Raw genomic sequence first — 20,542 nt, forward strand, 5'->3', positions numbered from 1 at the left:
GAGAGAAATAAGCTTTTACGTGCATATGGAAAATGTCTGGGATCTTTTATTTCAGCTCATGTAACATGGGACCAACACCATTACATTTTATATTTCTGTTCAGTGTACAGTATATGCATACCTTTCTGATATGTTTTCTCTGACTTCAGGGTCTCTGTGTGCAGCTTCAGTCCTTTATTGTAGTGAGACTGTCTGGAGTCCTTGTCCTTTTCAATATCTAGTCTACAAGGAAAGATTGATTTGCTTTACATTATTCTTACACATTAACTTGGTGATATTATCGACTTTGAAGCATTCAGGACTCAAGACACAATTTCCCTTATAGATTGTTGCTATTTTGAAATATCATCTCTTTTCTTCTGTGATATATGAATATCATATTATAGGGATGGGCATAGATAGGCCTGCCCTACCAGGCATCAGGCCGCAGAAAGCCTGGACTCCGCCTGAGTCGCCTCACCATAAGCTGGGACACCTTCTCTACGCACTCCCCTGCATCCAGCTTTCTCTGGTGCTCATGAAGGCCTCCTTGGCCTATTCCAGGTGGTTCAAATGGATGTCCAGGAGACCCAGGAGGTTACGGACACAATAATGGAGGTACCTGTGATGTCGTGTATTAATCATCGTACCAACTGAGGTACTTTATCATTCCAGTTCCATGTTTACTCCAGCATTACTTGACCTACCGAGCTGGTGAACAACAACATATGCGTACGCCTATGTTTTTAGAGAAGTTCAATGAACAATATCAGACATCCCAACCTCCATTCTTAACCATATGATCTATGTATGTTACAGTACCCAGACTCTGCCTCGAGCTCTGCCCCTAGGGAGTCCACCTTACCACTTATATATATACACTGCTCAAAACAATAAAGGGAGCACTAAAATAACACTTCCTAGATCTGAATGAATGAAATATTCTTATTAACTACTTTTTCCTTTACATAGTTGAATGTGCTGACAACAAAATCACACAAAAATTATCAATGGAAATCAAATGTATCAACCCATGGAGGTCTGGATTTGGAGTGACACTCAAAATTAAAGTGGAAAACCACACTACAGGTTGATCCAACTTTGATGTAATGTCCTTAAAACAAGTCAAAATGAGGCTCAGTAGTGTGTGTGGCCTCCACGTGCCTGTATGACCTCCCTACAACGCCTGGGCATGCTCCTGATGAGGTGGCGGATGGTCTCCTGAGGGATCTCCTCCCAGACCTGGACTAAAGCATCCGACAACTCCTGGACAGTCTGTGGTGCAACGTGGCATTGGTGGATGGAGCGAGACATGATGTGCTCAATTGGATTCAGGTCTGGGGACAGGGCGGGCCAGTCAATAGCGTCAATGCCTTCCTCTTGCAGGAACTGCTGACACACTCCAGTCACATGAGGTCTAGCATTGTCTTGCAGTAGGAGGAACCCAGGGCCAACCGCACCAGCATATGGTCTCACAAGGGGTCTGAGGATCTCATTTCGGTACCTAATGGCAGTCAGGCTACCTCTGGCGAGCACATGGAGGGCTGTGCGGCCCCCCAAAGAAATGCCACCCCACACCATGACTGACCCACCGCCAAACTGGTCATGCAGGAGGATGTTGCAGGCAGCAGAACGTTCTCCACGGCGTCTCCAGACTCTGTCACATCTGTCACGTGCTCAGTGTGAACCTGCTTTCATCTGCACAGGGCGTCAGTGGCGAATTTGCCAATCTTGGTGTTCTCTGGCAAATGCCAAACGTCCTGCACGGTGTTGGGCTGTAAGCACAACCCCCACCTGTGGACGTCGGGCCCTCATACCACCCTCATGGAGTCTGTTTCTGACCGTTTGAGCAGACACATGCACATTTGTGGCCTGCTGCAGGTCATTTTGCAGGGCTCTGGCAGTGCTCCTCCTTGCACAAAGGCGGAGGTAGCGGTCCGGCTGCTGGGTTGTTGCCCTCCTACGGCCTCCTCCACGTCTCCTGATGTACTGGCCTGTCTCCTGGTAGCGCCTCCATGCTCTGGACACTACGCTGACAGACACAGCAAACCTTCTTGCCACAGCTCGCATTGATGTACCATCCTGGATGAGCTGCACTACCTGAGCCACTTGTGTGGGTTGTAGACTCCGTTTCATGCTACCACTAGAGTGAAAGCACCACCAGCATTCAAAAGTGACCAAAACATCAGCCAAGAAGCATAGGAACTGAGAAGTGGTCTGTGGTCACCACCTGAAGAACCACTCCTTTATTGGGGGTGTCTTGTTAATTGCCTATAATTTCCACCTGTTGTCTATTCCATTTGCACAACAGCATGTAAAATGTATTGTCAATCAGTGTTGCTTCCTAAGTCGACAGTTTGATTTCACAGAAGTGTGATTGACTTGGAAGTTACATTGTGTTGTTTAAGTGTTCCCTTTATTTTTTTGAGCAGTGTATATACATGTGTATGCTTGTATGTAAGAGAGAGAATTTTTCATGATTTCTTCATGATTTCTTCATGATTTGTGGATGAGGGTTATAGTTTGTAGTGTGATTTCCTTGACGGTCCATATTTAAAACTGTGTTATCTACCACCATAATAATAGTCTTGTATTGCTTGTAGATAAATTATATTTTCACAGAAGCTTGGATCATCATTATTTGGACCGTATAGGTTCGTAAGTCATATCTGTTTATTGTCCAATAACATATTTTAAAATCATCCATCTACCTTGACGATCTGTTTGGACAATATGGATCAGAATTACTGTTCATTAATATCATCACCCCTTTTGAATTTCTTTGCAGAATAGAAGCAAGATCAACCGCCAGAAGCATTTCCATCGCCCTCATTTAACAATTAATATTTGTAATAACGTAGGTAGTTTATGCAAAGGATTGTTACCACTTATCAGTATTGCCATTCCAAAAAATTACATTTTGGCAAGCAATTATTATTTTAGCAAAAAATTGTTGTGATTCATCCTATACTGTTCTAAACATCTTTACTCCCTAGCAACAGTTGTGGGATGCACACACACATACATACATACATACATACATGCATACATACATACAAACACTCATACACACTCAACCCCTTTCCTCCACAAACAACCATACACTTCAGATGCTCAACAGTTGTTCCATCCCAGAGCCCAACTCAAGAAAGGCCTAGATTTACGACTGCATATACAGTTGCAGCTGTATGAGAAGGCATGATAGTCTTGGCAAAGAAACCCTTTGACTTGGCATGTACACTGAGATGAAGAACAGTGTGCAGATCCTCCAACTGTCAATAAACATGATAATCTCTCTCTCTCAACACTGATCATATTTGTGTTGTATTACGATCTGTCCAGTATAGATTAGGAGTTTTTTTCTTCTTCTTATGATATACCACCAGTTGTTTTCTCAACCATTTATGTGAGAGTCCTCTTCTCACCACCAGAGGGTGAACATGCATTAATATACTGTGTACTGTGTTCTGTGTTGACACAACACTGTTGACGTAAAACTGAAACATCTGACTATAGCGATGAATTCATGTTAAAAGTGATAAAATAGTTTAGATTATATTTTGGAAGTTCTCTTTTATCCTTTAATTGCTTCAAGAGCAGGAATTGTGATCTTTGCGAACCCTTTGAGACAATAGTACAATATGTAATAGTACCATTTCTAAGAAAGAGGCCAAGGTTGTAAAGTGTGTTAACAGACATCACATCGGAGCCCTTTCTCTCCTGGTCAGACATTTTATCTTTAGTCAGACTCCACCTCTACCGCCAAATGGTTGTGCTCACCTCAGCTGGAAAATCTGAGTCTATTGTGGTTTTTTTTTCCATCTTATTTTTGCCTTCCCTTTTCTGTTCTTTTTCCCTCCATAAATGACTTTAACAGGAGGGAATCCACCATTGTGCTGTCTGCTTGGTGACGTCATCAGCCCAGAACCAGGACCAGGGAGAACAGTGAGTGTTGACAGAGAGAGAATCTCGATTGCATGCTCATGTCCTCTCTCTCCTCGGCCTCCATCTCAAAACCCATTGGATGAGAAAGTCAAAGTCCCCTCCGATGGCTTTGACAAGGAGGCGAGGAGAGAGGACGCAAGGAGTTTCAGAGAGGATGAGCGGAAGGAGGAAGAGAAGGAAGAGGGATCGAAGGGATGGGGAAGGATGGGAACACACGTCCCACTGGGCACAGAAGTCAATTCGACGTCTATTCCACATTGCTTCAATGTCATTTCTTTGAAATGACGTGGAAAAAACGTTGATTCAACCAGTGTTTGCCCAGAGGCATGTGTGCATGAAGTCATTCTGAAGTCAGTTTGATCCTTAGTCTGTCATGTAACTGGATCATTTGTGTACTGTAGCGATCTGCTGTAATTTACCTGTTATTAGTCTGTTGAACAGATGTGCATGAAGTCATTTCTGTTCCTTACTTAGTCGTGTAATCTGACAGAGTCAGAGTTTTCTTGGGTTTCTAAATGTATGTCTGTGTTGTACAGTTGTAAAACCTCAAAGGTACAACTTTTTTGGTGGGCAGATTTGTAACTGTGACGGTGTGGGGTTGAATTGTACACTAATTTCTTTGTACTTTCCATCGTATTCACCTGTCCTCGAGTGCCAGTGCAATTGCTAAAATTGCACATTATAGTTTTTGAGTCATCAGTACAGTTTTAACATTAGATTTTATACTACATCAGCCCCAAAGAGGCCTCCTACAAACCGAGACAAATGGGAATGGCAGAGGATAGGAGAGATGGTAACCCAGAACTGTCCAAACTCGGTCCTCGGTATCCCAAGGGTTGTACGTTTTGGTTTTTGCCCTAGCACTACACAGCTGGTTGAAATGATCAAAGCTTGATGATTTTGATTATTTCAATCAGCTGCTTATTGGAGGATTATGACGTGTGTCCAACATACTGTAAATGTTAATGACCGATGTTGGGAAACTAAGCCCCAGTTAGCCCAGTTATCAATCATATTAATAACTAGGTATGTCCTGACTCCACACACACACACACACACACAGCTCTCCAGAGGCACTGGCTGACAGCAGATTAGAGATCTAAAGGTCTCTCTAGTGCCAACTGGCTCGCTGCCTGTTCGTGGACTGGACCTTTAAGTATGGGACTACCTAAACTTGTCCATTAAGAAAGGCTCGTTATCACTTTCCATTGCAAAACATTTTGCTATGGTGTGCTCTAATGAATACGACCATGTTGAGGAATAGGCACTAAACTGCCTAAACACCTCACCCACAAAATGTTGGGCAGTGGGTGTTGTAGGAAGATATGTAGCTATAGCTAGTGGCATGAAGTCATCTGGCCAGCAGCTGTGTGTGCGCACAAATACTGCACATTTGTGGGTGTAGCCCATTTGTGTGAGTGCACACATTCTTGTGATTGAGAGATGTGATTTGATGGTCCGATTTTAGTATGGCATATCAGAGGGTGAAGAGAAAGATCAAGATAAACCAGATGAATGACTGAGTCAGTCTTAAATTACATTGAAATACTCTATGTCCCACTAGATTACACCCAGTTCACCCTCTCTCCCACACTGTATCACATTGCTGTACATTTTCAGCAAAACAATTACAGTTAGCTACTGTAATTTGCTTGTTAACATATTTTGAAGTGTGCCTTGTAAATGGCTGGCTATATTTTTTGCATCCCGTTAGTGAGAATGCTATACCAATTGAACTAATATGTGATAGTAGTGCCTTAACAGGTTCATTTGTATAGGGGACAGATCACTGTGGCAGCAAGTCTTAAATCTTTACTGGTTGAGTATTTTGCCAGTTTGGAAGCCTTTGTTTAGGCCTGTAGCAGTACAAGTGATATAAATATGCTGTAATATACAAATACCTAGCAGCCAACCTGCTTGCACCAATCCCATGTATTAAAGTAAAATATCAGTATTAGGATTACAGTAGCATTTACTTTCTTACAGTATAGTAGGCAAATGTTGCGGTATTGTACTGTATCTTTGCTCTGGTATTACAGTAACAGAAACCTGGTGGTAAGTTACTGTGAATAGTGCAGTAACATACTTTGCACTAGCCAGAGATGCATCAAAAGGTATCTTGTTACAAACACAAAATGCCTTGAAGACCAATGTGTCCTTGTCGACGACAACATTCTCTCTGTTGTTATGTTGCAGATGAAACATAAAAGTCATTTTTCAACTAGTTTGTGACCAGAATAAGAAGTCATGCTGTTGTCTTTTCAACCAGGTTTTGCCCACTGGGATGGTATTTGAATAGTTTCAATAACCTATTTTCTCATTTGCATTTCATTGGCCTGAAGTTGAATTCATGTATTTTGTAATACTACAATAAAATTGCAAGTAAGCCTGTTTAACTACAACAAAACTCTGTCACGGTTACAGAAATGTTCTAGTTGCTTTGACTGTGATATTTTTCATTTTTTTGATCAACCTTAGTTTAATGCACTGACACATAAACATAAAAAGAGAAGGAAATAAATGAACAATCGGCATAATGTGGGCATGCAGGACACGACAGAACAGTAACATATATTTGACGGTCAGAATCTACTTAAAATGTCTCATTGTCATTGTCCATGTCTCAACTGCTCAGATTTCCTTACCAACTACAACGGAGCACACGAGTGGTAGCAAATGCATGTTTGTGCCTCTGTCTCTTATATTACAGAGGGACATTAACTAATTGGTCATCAATCTCAAACATTTTAAGAGGATATCAAAATTAGACAGTAGTTGGATAATGACATTTTTTTTTTTATTCATCTCTAAATGGTAAAGTTTTGCTTAATCCTAATAAATGTGGTAATATTCAAACAACATTTTTATAATCAGCACCGTCCATAATCCTGAGGAGATTGACCAGGACAGAGGTTCTTAAAAGAAAAGTAATAGCAAAAAATGTAAGTATGTGTAAAGAGGCAATAAATAGACAATAAAATGATATATTTTTAAAAGTTGTCTTGTCTCATCATTCCTTCAACAAACATTTGTTAGAAAACTGTGTTTTTGTCAAATCTCTTCCTCTTCTCTGCAACTGCACACGTGTTTGAGTGAGGGACATGGAGAATGAGCAAGAGAGAAATGGGAGAAACGTTGCATTGTTCACCAAGGGAGGTGTCTGTTGAATGGGTTTGAACCTGAAAAGAAAGGCGAGTTAAAAAAGTATTTAATTCGCTTTACAAACGTATATTATTTAAAGTGGTGCTGTTTCAATTGGATCTAGTTACACTACACTTAGAAGAAATGGTTCCAAAATGGTTCTTCGGCTGTCCCCATAGTTCTACCCGGAACCAAAAAAGGTTCTCCTTTTTTGGACAGCGGATTAACCTTTTTAGGTTCTAGATAGCAAGAAAGGGGCGGGATTCTGTAAAAGCATACCCCAGTGAGGATATGTGTTGACTTATAGCTTCCTGTGCCAACCAGAAGTGCCATAATTGGTGTCTCTTGGGCTGTTTCGAGGGGTTAAAAAAGTCAGATCTTTCCAAAACTTCATATATGTGATTAGTCAACCCCCATGAACTGTAAATCAGTCATTTTTCCCATAAAATGTCAAAGGAAAACTAAATCACACACACACACAGCTTGGAAGTGGGGACCCATTGGGGTGCGTAGAGACATACACTGCCTGCATTAGTTAACCTTGTTGGAACTTTTAAAGAACCGTCGGACCTAGAGTTCCGAAACTTTAGAATCCTGTTCTAGACCTCCGGTCGATAGTGCGTGGTGAGTTACGTGGCTCTAGAAGGTTCTCGGACCGAGAAACAGCCTCGTACATTTGCAATGACTTCAATTCATTTTGTATCAGTTTGGTGTCAGAATGATATCTAATTGACTGATGGACGGTGACTTGCTGGTGACTCTTGTCCAGTTGCAATATGTTTAAACAGTGAGGTACCATCACCAAAGTGACATTCTGAAATCAACCCTAACGAACCATTGAGATGAACCAGAATCACTGCCCAGCCATCCCGAGTTCATCGGGCCAGTCAATTTCACATTCCTGCAGGATTTTTATAGCATGACAAATTCGTGATGGTACCTGCCCATTGAACCATATTGCAAATGCACAGTGACTTTGCAAAAGTAAGAAAACATAAACAAATGGACATGATGAAGAGTGTAAGATCAGGCAATCATGGGCAGCTGAATATCATGAGGAATCCAATCTCAGTGAGACCTGATGCAGAGAAAAAACATGAATGATCATCAGCATAGCTGTACAAAGCTCTTACAAAGCTGGTTAGAAGGATTCAATACACATTGAAGATAAGAGGATCAAACGGGGAAAAACCCCACACTAAACTTAGTCAATGACTATGGATTTAAGGAGGGGTGGTTCTGCTCTCTCCTTTCACTGCGATGTGGCGGAATAGGTCACTGGTAACTTGGCCAAGTACTTGCTATAGAGGTCATTGACATGTTTCAAGAACTGTAAGGAAAGAAACAAATCATGATTAACCATTACCTAAGGTCTTCACTAAGTCAGACTTAGCATAGCAAGGACATTGACTATGTTGTCCCTCAGGAATCTGGCAGTCAGGCTGACATTCGGAGAGATATAGACAGCAAAATACAGACTATTTACATTTCTTAGTCAGCAGGCTGGATAACTACTGTACTCCCGTTTGTTCCCTCCTCCAATCTTCCAAACAGCCAGACAGGGCCGGCTCTAGCCTTTAGGGGGCCCTAAGTGAGATTTGGTTGGGGGGGTCCATGCCAAATAGTGTCCCCCGGCCAAATAGTGTCCCCCTCTAAGTCACAATGGGATTCAATGAGTTCTAGCTTCTGTTGCTAGAACTTGCAACATTCTGACCGGATTACGTAATGAACCAAACTGTCCGTTGCTATGCTGGTTGCTTGGCTCTATTTGACCTCATAGCGGTTGCGAAGGAAGGAGAATGCGGGCAGTTTTAGTTCTATTTCACCCCATAAACGCTTGCTCAGTCCACACAAAATTATTACCTCAGAATTGCTCTCCAAGGACGGTGTTTTTGACAGTGACAACCTGCCTACTACCTGCTGCTTCAGAGGGCCGAAACGACTGAAAAGATAACACTTTCTTTACCATGTATTTGTCTTTTATATAAGTCCATATTGTTGAACAGGAATAAATCATTGAACCTCTATGGGATCAGTGACCCCCCAAGGGACGGTTGAGCTAACGTGCGCTAATGTGATTAGCATGATACTGTACTTAACAAGAACATTTCCCAAGACATAGACATATCTGATATGGGCAGAAAGCTTAAATTCTTGTTAATCTAACTGCGCTGTCCAATTTACAGTAGCTATTACAGTGAAAGAATACCATGCTATTGTTTAAGGAGAGTGCACAGTTATGAACTTGAAAATGTATTAATAAACCAATTTGACACATTTGGGCAGACTTGATACATTTTGAACAGAAATACAATGGTGCATTGGATCAGTTGGAAACTTTGCACATACATTGCTGCCATCTAGTGGCCAAAATATAAATTGTGCCTAAACTGGAATAATACATTGTGGCTTTTCTCTTGCATTTCAAAAGTTGATGGGAAAAAAAAGAGGAAAAAAAACGCATGTTTTACCAGATCTATTGTGTTATATTCTCCTACATTAATTTCACATTTCCACAAACTTCAAAGTGTTTCCTTTCAAATGGTATCAAGAATATACATATCTTTGCTTCAGGCAGTTAGATTTGGGAATGTTATTTTATGCGAAAATTGAAAAAGGGTACGGTCCTTAAGAGGTTTTAAAGGACAGTACCCTGTCTAGCCTGCCAGGAGTTTGAGAGGGTGAAGACTGGCTGAAGCCCATCAAAGTTGTTTCACCATGGCACATGATCGGTAAGCGTCCACATTAAAATGTTGTAATGGTTTTTTATTTGACCACAGCAGAGTTCAATATTATAGAATGTGTGTCAGTCTCCTTACAAATATGAAAATATGCGTACTGTATGACACAGATCCGGGTAAGAATAAAGTAATCTCTCTAACGCTGGAACAAGGTACGGATGTTATGGGTTATTCTGTCACCAATGGTTTGTTTTATTCATTTTTTACCGGAGCAGAATCAAGAAGGGGACCAAGTGCTACGACATCCGAGCGAATTCATGGTTTGGAAGAAGGACGAAAGGAAGGCGAGACCTGGAAAATCTCGCTGCTCTTTCGCTCCTAGCTGAGGTCACCATCTGTTAAAGTGAATATAAAAAATCTTGACAATAACTATTTGCATTAGCACACAAAATAACCTGAAGCTAGTTTTAGTTTCCCTAACACTGATATTTTTCTCTTTGTCTTCCTAGGGTTACCTCTGTGGAAGCCAACAATCTTCTACAGTTGAAGCAGTTGGACGGTCGACCACTGGAAGCACTGACGCCCTACACTTCGGTGGAGCCCAATAGACAAAATATGTTAAGCTTTGGTTGACATTTGAGAAAGCAAGAAATGGTAGTTAAGCTTATAAAAATATACCTCTTCAATTTACTTCTCCAAATGACTTTAGGATCATCGACTGTCCGAGCCCCCCAGGAGGTAACCCATCCACCAGAACCAGTGAGTTTGGATCAGTCTGATTCTCTGTGATCTGAGTCCGAGGGGGACCAGCTTGAGGTAGGCTATACCTTCCAAATGTGTTGAAAAGTACATATCTCCCATTTATAACACGGCACTAATTCATCAAAATTTTCTCACAGTAATAAAGTGTAACCTGTGTGTTTCCTTGTTTACGTCTCTGTCTCCTACCCTGTTCCCTTTAACTCTGCTCCTGTTCTCCATGAGCTAGGGTCCTGTTCCCTTTACCCTGTTCCCTTTAACTCTGCTCCTGTTCTCCATGAGCTAGGGTCCTTGTTTACGTCTCTGTCTCCTACCCTGTTCCCTTTAACTCTGCTCCTGTTCTCCATGAGCTAGGGTCCTTGTTTACGTCTCTGTCTCCTACCCTGTTCCCTTTAACTCTGCTCCTGTTCTCCATGAGCTAGGGTCCTTGTTTACGTCTCTGTCTCCTACCCTGTTCCCTTTAACTCTGCTCCTGTTCTCCATGAGCTAGGGTCCTTGTTTACGTCTCTGTCTCCTACCCTGTTCCCTTTAACTCTGCTCCTGTTCTCCATGAGCTAGGGTCCTTGTTTACGTCTCTGTCTCCTACCCTGTTCCCTTTAACTCTGCTCCTGTTCTCCATGAGCTAGGGTCCTTGTTTACGTCTCTGTCTCCTACCCTGTTCCCTTTAACTCTGCTCCTGTTCTCCATGAGCTAGGGTCCTTGTTTACGTCTCTGTCTCCTACCCTGTTCCCTTTAACTCTGCTCCTGTTCTCCATGAGCTAGGGTCCTTGTTTACGTCTCTGTCTCCTACCCTGTTCCCTTTAACTCTGCTCCTGTTCTCCATGAGCCCTTTTACTCTGCTCCTACCCTGTTCTTTAACCTGCTCCTGTTCTCCATGAGCTAGGGTCCTTGTTTACGTCTCTGTCTCCTACCCTGTTCCCTTTAACTCTGCTCCTGTTCTCCATGAGCTAGGGTCCTTGTTTACGTCTCTGTCTCCTACTGTCTCCTACCCTGTTCCCTTTAACTCTGCTCCTGTTCTCCATGAGCTAGGGTCCTTGTTTACGTCTCTGTCTCCTACCCTGTTCCCTTTAACTCTGCTCCTGTTCTCCATGAGCTAGGGTCCTTGTTTACGTCTCTGTCTCCTACCCTGTTCCCTTTAACTCTGCTCCTGTTCTCCATGAGCTAGGGTCCTTGTTTACGTCTCTGTCTCCTACCCTGTTCCCTTTAACTCTGCTCCTGTTCTCCATGAGCTAGGGTCCTTGTTTACGGTCTCTTGTTCCCTTTAACTCTGCTCTGTTCTCCATGAGCTAGGGTCCTTGTTTACCCTACCCTGTTCCCTTTAACTCTGCTCCTGTTCTCCATGAGCTAGGGTCCTTGTTCCCTTTAACTCTGCTCTGTCTCCATCAGCTACCCTGTTCCTCTCTCTGTCTGCTCCTGTTCTCCATAGCTAGGGTCCTTGTTCCCTCCTACCCTGTTCCCTTTAACTCTGCTCCTGTTCTCCATGAGCTAGGGTCCTTGTTTACGTCTCTGTCTCCTACCCTGTTCCCTTTAACTCTGCTCCTGTTCTCCATGAGCTAGGGTCCTTGTTTACGTCTCTGTCTCCTACCCTGTTCCCTTTAACTCTGCTCCTGTTCTCCATGAGCTAGGGTCCTTGTTTACGTCTCTGTCTCCTACCCTGTTCCCTTTAACTCTGCTCCTGTTCTCCATGAGCTAGGGTCCTTGTTTACGTCTCTGTCTCCTACCCTGTTCCCTTTAACTCTGCTCCTGTTCTCCATGAGCTAGGGTCCTTGTTTACGTCTCTGTCTCCTACCCTGTTCCCTTTAACTCTGCTCCTGTTCTCCATGAGCTAGGGTCCTTGTTTACCTCTGTCTCCTACCCTGTTCCCTTTAACTCTGCTCCTGTTCTCCATGAGCTAGGGTCCTTGTTTACGTCTCTGTCTCCTACCCTGTTCCCTTTAACTCTGCTCCTGTTCTCCATGAGCTAGGGTCCTTGTTTACGTCTCTGTCTCCTACCCTGTTCCCTTTAACTCTGCTCCTGTTCTCCATGAGCTAGGGTCCTTGTTTACGTCTCTGTCTCCTACCCTGTTCCCTTTAACTCTGCTCCTGTTCTCCATGAGCTAGGGTCCTTGTTTACGTCTCTGTCTCCTACCCTGTTCCCTTTAACTCTGCTCCTGTTCTCCATGAGCTAGGGTCCTTGTTTACGTCTCTGTCTCCTACCCTGTTCCCTTTAACTCTGCTCCTGTTCTCCATGAGCTAGGGTCCTTGTTTAGGGTCTCTACCCTGTTCCCTTTAACTCTGCTCCTGTTCTCCATGAGCTAGGGTCCTTGTTTACGTCTCTGTCTCCTACCCTGTTCCCTTTAACTCTGCTCCTGTTCTCCATGAGCTAGGGTCCTTGTTTACGTCTCTGTCTCCTACCCTGTTCCCTTTAACTCTGCTCCTGTTCTCCATGAGCTAGGGTCCTTGTTTTTAACTCTGTCTCCTACCCTGTTCCCTTTAACTCTGCTCCTGTTCTCCATGAGCTAGGGTCCTTGTTTACGTCTCTGTCTCCTACCCTGTTCCCTTTAACTCTGCTCTGTTCTCCATGTAGGGTCCTTGTTTACCCCTGTTCCCTTTAACTCTGCTCCTGTTCTCCATGAGCTAGGGTCCTTGTTTACGTCTCTGTCTCTCTACCCTGTTCCCTTTAACTCTGCTCCTGTTCTCCATGAGCTAGGGTCCTTGTTTACGTCTCTGTCTCCTACCCTGTTCCTTTAACTCTGCTCCTGTTCTCCATGAGCTAGGGTCCTTGTTTACGTCTCTGTCTCCTACCCTGTTCCCTTTAACTCTGCTCCTGTTCTCCATGAGCTAGGTTTACGTCCTGTCTCCTACCCTGTTCCCTTTAACTCTGCTCCTGTCTCCTACCCTGTTCCCCTGTTCCCTTTAACTCTGCTCCTGTTCTCCATGAGCTAGGGTCCTTGTTTACGTCTCTGTCTCCTACCCTGTTCCCTTTAACTCTGCTCCTGTTCTCCATGAGCTAGGGTCCTTGTTTACGTCTCTGTCTCCTACCCTGTTCCCTTTAACTCTGCTCCTGTTCTCCATGAGCTAGGGTCCTTGTTTACGTCTCTGTCTCCTACCCTGTTCCTTTAACTCTGCTCCTGTTCTCCATGAGCTAGGGTCCTTGTTTACGTCTCTGTCTCCTACCCTGTTCCCTTTAACTCTGCTCCTGTTCTCCATGAGCTAGGGTCCTTGTTTACGTCTCTGTCTCCTACCCTGTTCCCTTTAACTCTGCTCCTGTTCTCCATGAGCTAGGGTCCTTGTTTACGTCTCTGTCTCCTACCCTGTTCCCTTTAACTCTGCTCCTGTTCTCCATGAGCTAGGGTCCTTGTTTACGTCTCTGTCTCCTACCCTGTTCCCTTTAACTCTGCTCCTGTTCTCCATGAGCTAGGGTCCTTGTTTACTGTCTCCTACCCTGTTCCCTGTCTCCTACCCTGTTCCCTTTAACTCTGCTCCTGTTCTCCATGAGCTAGGGTCCTTGTTTACGTCTCTGTCTCCTACCCTGTTCCCTTTAACTCTGCTCCTGTTCTCCATGAGCTAGGGTCCTTGTTTACGTCTCTGTCTCCTACCCTGTTCCCTTTAACTCTGCTCCTGTTCTCCATGAGCTAGGGTCCTTGTTTACGTCTCTGTCTCCTACCCTGTTCCCTTTAACTCTGCTCCTGTTCTCCATGAGCTAGGGTCCTTGTTTACGTCTCTGTCTCCTACCCTGTTCCCTTTAACTCTGCTCCTGTTCTCCATGAGCTAGGGTCCTTGTTTACGTCTCTGTCTCCTACCCTGTTCCCTTTAACTCTGCTTTAACTCCTGCTCCTGTCTCTCCCTGTTCCCTTTAACTCTGCTCCTGTTCTCCATGAGCTAGGGTCCTTGTTTACGTCTCTGTCTCCTACCCTGTTCCCTTTAACTCTGCTCCTGTTCTCCATCAGCTAGGGTCCTTGTTTACGTCTCTGTCTCCTACCCTGTTCCCTTTAACTCTGCTCCTGTTCTCCATGAGCTAGGGTCCTTGTTTACGTCTCTGTCTCCTACCCTGTTCCCTTTAACTCTGCTCCTGTTCTCCATGAGCTAGGGTCCTTGTTTACGTCTCTGTCTCCTACCCTGTTCCCTTTAACTCTGCTCCTGTTCTCCATGAGCTAGGGTCCTTGTTTACGTCTCTGTCTCCTACCCTGTTCCCTTTAACTCTGCTCCTGTTCTCCATGAGCTAGGGTCCTTGTTTACGTCTCTGTCTCCTACCCTGTTCCCTTTAACTCTGCTCCTGTTCTCCATGAGCTAGGGTCCTTGTTTACGTCTCTGTCTCCTACCCTGTTCCCTTTAACTCTGCTCCTGTTCTCCATGAGCTAGGGTCCTTGTTTACGTCTCTGTCTCCTACCCTGTTCCCTTTAACTCTGCTCCTGTTCTCCATGAGCTAGGGTCCTTGTTTACCCTGTCTCCTACCCTGTTCCCTTTAACTCTGCTCCTGTTCTCCATGAGCTAGGGTCCTTGTTTACGTCTCTGTCTCCTACCCTGTTCCCTTTAACTCTGCTCCTGTTCTCCATGAGCTAGGGGTTCTGCCCAACACCCAGACGTGGATCCACCTGATGTCCTCCATTACTAACCACCCTCCAACTTTTCATTACATCATGTACAGCTACTGTTGTTGTCATTATCTGCTAAGAAAGAGCAAGAAAACTATCATACTGGGCACATAAAATTTGAGAAACACAGATGATCTAAAAACACTAGCACTGCAAAAACTCAGAACAAAGAGAGCAGCCACGCCTGGACTTTGCAGTCTCCCTCTTCAAGTCCCCCTTCTGAGACTGGCTGCCTGCTGAGAACAAGTGACAGGCAGAACCTCCCACCCACACAGCAACCACTGCTATATTCCACACAGCAGAATTCAGTATTTTAGTCTATGATTGCCATGCGAGTGCACAACAAATCTGTGAAAAAATATTAATGACACAACTGCACCAAAAACAATCAAAGTTTATGTATTAAAAATCTTAAATATTGTCAGGTTGGTTTCTCAGCTATTTCATAAGGTGTTCATTATTGTAAGTTGTATGGTATCCTTTGATGGTATTTATTTGTTCCACATTATTCATTGTTGTATCCTAGGACCTACAATAGATACATATATATTCAACCACAAGGTTTATACTAATGAGATATGCCAGACAGAAAAAAATTATCATAATAGAGGACGACTGAAATTATATTATTTCAGTGTAGATAAGGGAAGGACAGGTTCAAAATAAAACATGACAGCCAGACAAGCCAATGTATGATTCTAACAGATTTGCATATGGATGGAGTGAAAATTAGCTGAGCTCCTGATATGTAAGATAAGTTATTTAATGTATCAAAAAGATTACAGGTCTTTTTTCTCGCCATTCCCGAAATGTAGCAATGTTTAAGACATGGATTTCATGTTGTAAGGTTAACAAGGTACCCAAAAGTTGTTCGAATTAATGTTTCCATTTTATTAGCTTAACAAAACTTGTTAAACAGCGAAATTGTCGCAGAAATCCGCCTTGTTTGCATAGCGACGATGAAAAGAACGTCATTTAGACAAATGATCTCCAAAATTCGAATAATTAGGTCATCCCACCGTTGATATAGCAATGGACGGTAACAGTTTATCGTAATCCATTGTGACGTAGAGGGGGGCATTATTTGGCCGGGGGACATTATTTGGCATGACAGGCCCCCACATCGCTACAAAACATTTTACTGGCCCCCCTCTTGACAGTGGAGAGAGAATGTCATGTTTTAAAATACATTCCCTGCAATTCTACACATTTTGCCATGGGGCGTAGAGAGTGTTGCAGTTTTAAAGGTCCAGTGCAGTCAAAAACTTGATTTTCTTGCGTTTTAAATGTATTTCCACACTATGAGGTTAGAATAATACTGCGCCACTCAGGAGGCCCCATCCACAATGTGTTTAATGCTTATCAAAATACTAAAATACTACTTACACAGGACTCTTAAACAATTATTATTATTTTTATTTTTTTTATCACAGAAACAATGAGGAAAATATGGAAAAATAAATAAATAATGAAATGTTAATTATATAAAGCAGCCCTTGTAATCATCTGCCAGAGAGTAGCCACAATCGGCTCGAGGCCCAAGTAATACATTTGGGCCAGATAACTCACACCGGAATCGTCCCGAGCCCCTAGTAATACATCTGGGCCAGATAACTCACACCGGAATCGTCCCGAGCCCCTAGTAATACATCTGGGCCAGATAACTTACACCAGAATCGTTCCGAGCTCATTCCCCGCATCCTAGCCGTAAGTAATACTGCCAAGGGTGGACAAGACTCGGGCCACATGACGTCGGCCGAGTCTGACTCTCAGCCGAGTGCCCTGACTCTCAGCCGGAATCGGCCCAGATCCACTGTGCTAGCTGGGTTCAGATCGACGGAGAGACCTAAGGTTAGCTAGTTCGCTACAAAGTCCAGATGGTAATTCTAGTATTTAAATGTATTTAAGGTAGCTAACTAGGTAATTTGAAAAATTCTAAACAAGAATACACATAAGAAATACAGGATATCAAACTAAAAAGGCTATAATATCTACTTGACAGGTTACTGCATGGTGAAATATGCTTTGAGGGATGACGCCAAAGCTTGCGACAGGATGTGTAGTTCTGTATGATAGCCACAATAGTGGCTAATTAGTGTTTCATTTTTGTGGGACAATTACAGACAAATATATTGATATAAGTTATCTTGTCCGAGAGAGATTTGCACGGTTATCAATACGTCACTCCAGGGTAAGCCTACACGAAACACAGACCTTATATGAAGTAGTTAAAAATCTCAGACGCAAAAAAATGAATGGTGAAAAAACGATTGGAACTACTTTCGAGTTTTACCACTAGGTTTTATGGGTATTATGACTCATACTGTGGTACTCAATAAAGATGTTTTACAGTAGGCTACTTATGGCAGCTAAGTTGTGCGCTCCCTTCTCTCTGCGGCTGTCAATGTCATCATGCAGGTGGAATCTGGACTCCTGGATTCAGCTCTCTGTTGCATATTTCATGAATAGCATAACTAACTACTAGCCTTACCCAGAAAGGACTATTCCATAGTGAGAACTGAAGCAAAACCAATCGTCTGGATTACAGATAAGTGCATGCTATTATTTCATAGGTTTATGCAACTTTTTTTTTCTTAGAAAGCTTCACATTATTATAGATATACCTCCACGAGAAGCAATGTACTTTTTGACCAGTTCCAGTGGGAATTTAACATAATACAGCCCAGTGAAAGTGTATTTATTTCAGCTGATGGGCACATCAATTCAACCCACTAAGCAATTGATTTCAGGCAACATCTTTTGGACATATTTTTGGGTGTGATTAGAACCGGCCTTGATTTAGGCCAAATATAGACATCTATGTTATGCAAGTTTGGACAGCACAGTACAGTACAGAACAGCAGATTACAGTAAAGTAAAGAAAAGTATAGAGTATAGTACAGTAGAGAACACTAGAGTACAGTAAATAAAAGTAAAGTAGAGTTTACTGTACTGTACTCTTCTGAACTGTACTGTACTGTACTAAATTAAAGTCAACTATACTGTACCATACTGTGCTCTAATGAATAAAACTACTGTCCTGTACCGTATCGTACAGTGGTTCTTCCTGTAAAAGTTGCGTCATACTGCATCACACCTTGCGGGCTGCCGCAGAATTCTATGGCACGTTATTTAATTGTCAGCCATTAATGCTAGTTAGTGCTAGTTTGAACACCAGAGGGCATCTTTGAGAATCATTTGATAGTCTTCAATATTGGCTGTACTAGAAAATGTAAAATCTTTTTTTGTAAGAATGGGAATGATTTTAAGGGATTGACTTTAAGTAATGTAGCTTAATTAATTAGATTAATATTATGGTGTTTCTATTCCACGACAAACGAACCCCTCAGGGTTTCCGCTAGGAAAATATGGCGCTGTATAACATGACGGTCGGGAGTAGGCTACAGTACTAAGAGCATAACATTTCCACACCCTAATTGTAATCTAAACAATATCCAAACGGAGATTCAGTGAAAATAAAATCTCATTGATTTATCAAGACCAGTCCCCATGCTTGTCTCAGAGCAGTGCGAAACGATGCTGAAATAGTTGACCCCACGCGGGTAGGCTATTGCTTCAAATCCTATTGCTTCTAACTTCAATATGCTTTTTAAATAAATAAGACCTACACCACTTTTAACAGCATATTATTCAACACTAGTGAGACTCATGTCGCCTACGGTAGGCCTACAGTATATGTAAAAATATTTTTTTCAATGATGTGACTCTCCGCCAATAATTACATTTAGAGAATGGAGGATTCTAAATGAATATCTAAGGGGAATCTTTCTTAAGGGCAAATCTGATCTGTGACAATATCTAAGGCGATTTTATATCATTCTAAATTAATTAATAATAATAATAATAATAAATGATGATATTTTGGAGATTTCATTTTCAAATAACCAAAAGTGAGCGATTGTAATCTGAATAAAGGCCAAAATAATATTTATAAAGGCCAAAATATTTATTTCCGTTTTTAGAGGGAGAGAAACCAAAAGCCCACCGTGCCTATTTTTTGGAAAAGGACATCCCGTCCGGCCAAACCCTCCCCTAACCCGGACAATTGTGCACTGCCCTATGGGACTCCTAAACATGGTCAGATGTGATACAGCCTGGATTAAAACCAGGCACTGTAGTGACGCCTCTTGCACTGAGATGCAGTGCCTTAGACCACTGTGCCAATCAGGAGCCATGACTAATATGACCAATATATATTGTCCTACTAACATCACCTCCTAGAAACGTGTTTCTTTCAGAATTCACAGCCTGCTATACTTGTGAAAAACAGGGTTAATAATACTACTTTTGCCCCTTCCACTTGTTAAAGGTTCACATTTATATATTTTTAATCAACTTGTATATATGAGTTCAACCACAATATTTGTTTATTATTTGTTCTGTCTTTTCTAGTGGATTAAACTGAAATTGCAACCAACTTTCTATGGTTTGTTTAAAAAAGAACGATATTTTGGAGATGATTTGGTTTTCAAATAACCGAATGTGAGCGAGAAAAAGGCCTTAAACATGAGGTGAGACAGTCTTACTAATAGTGTAAATAAAGTCAGTTTGTTATTTAGAATTATTTCTGTTTTTAGAGGGAGAGAAACCAAAAGCCCACCATCGCTTCATAAACCTTTTTTGTAAGAACATAGTATGTGGGATTGATTTGAAGAAATGTAGCTTAATTAATTTGATTAATATTATGTTTCTATTCCAAGAACAACTAAAAACGAAACCCTCAGATTTCTGTTACGAAAATATAACGCTGTACAACATGACCTTTAGGCAAGTCAGTTAAGAACAAATTCTTATTTACAATGACGGACTACACTGGCCAAACCTGGACAACGCTAGGCCAATTGTGTGCCGCCCTAAGGGACTCCCAATCATGCACGGTTGTGATACAGCCAACCTAACTAAGACATACATTTTATGATACAATTCTCCCCATACCCTCCTTCTTGGCAAGAGTCCATTGTCCTGCTAATAGCCCATAATGGCGCTGTACAACGTGACCGGTCGGGAGTAGGCTACAGTACTACAGTAAGACCAAAATAATCATAACATTTCCACACCCTAATTGTAGTCTAACCTATACCCAAATGGACATTCAGTGAAAATAAAAAAATTGGGTTAATTTATCAAGACCAGTCCCCATGCTCGTCTCAGAACAGCGCTATCTTGACCTCTGAATGCTGTCTTTTCCCCCTTCCACTTGTCTCTTCCAATAATTTTGAAAGAGTATTTTCCAGTAAGCAACAATTTGTTTACCTTCATTAGCCTACTTTGTTCCAATATTTCTGTCATTCAGGGATATTTATTCCCATAGTAATTCGTTATGGATCCATATGGAAAGTGACATGCGCAAGAGACGGTGGTAATATTTTTCCTTTTAGAGACATGGTGTCCAGGTCAGGATAACCAAAACATTTCTTTATTAAAGAATATCAGAAAGAATCTT

At 42.3% G+C, this 20,542-nt stretch overlaps 1 pseudogene; it reads right to left on the bottom strand.

Moving 5' to 3' along the window:
* Positions 1-80: 80 nt before the first annotated feature.
* LOC135561357 (uncharacterized) lies at positions 81-16,139 on the bottom strand (annotated as a pseudogene).
* Between the last annotated feature and the right edge of the window lie 4,403 nt (positions 16,140-20,542).

This window comes from Oncorhynchus nerka, linkage group LG17 (assembly GCF_034236695.1).
Source record: "Oncorhynchus nerka isolate Pitt River linkage group LG17, Oner_Uvic_2.0, whole genome shotgun sequence".
Lineage (NCBI taxonomy): Eukaryota > Metazoa > Chordata > Actinopteri > Salmoniformes > Salmonidae > Oncorhynchus > Oncorhynchus nerka.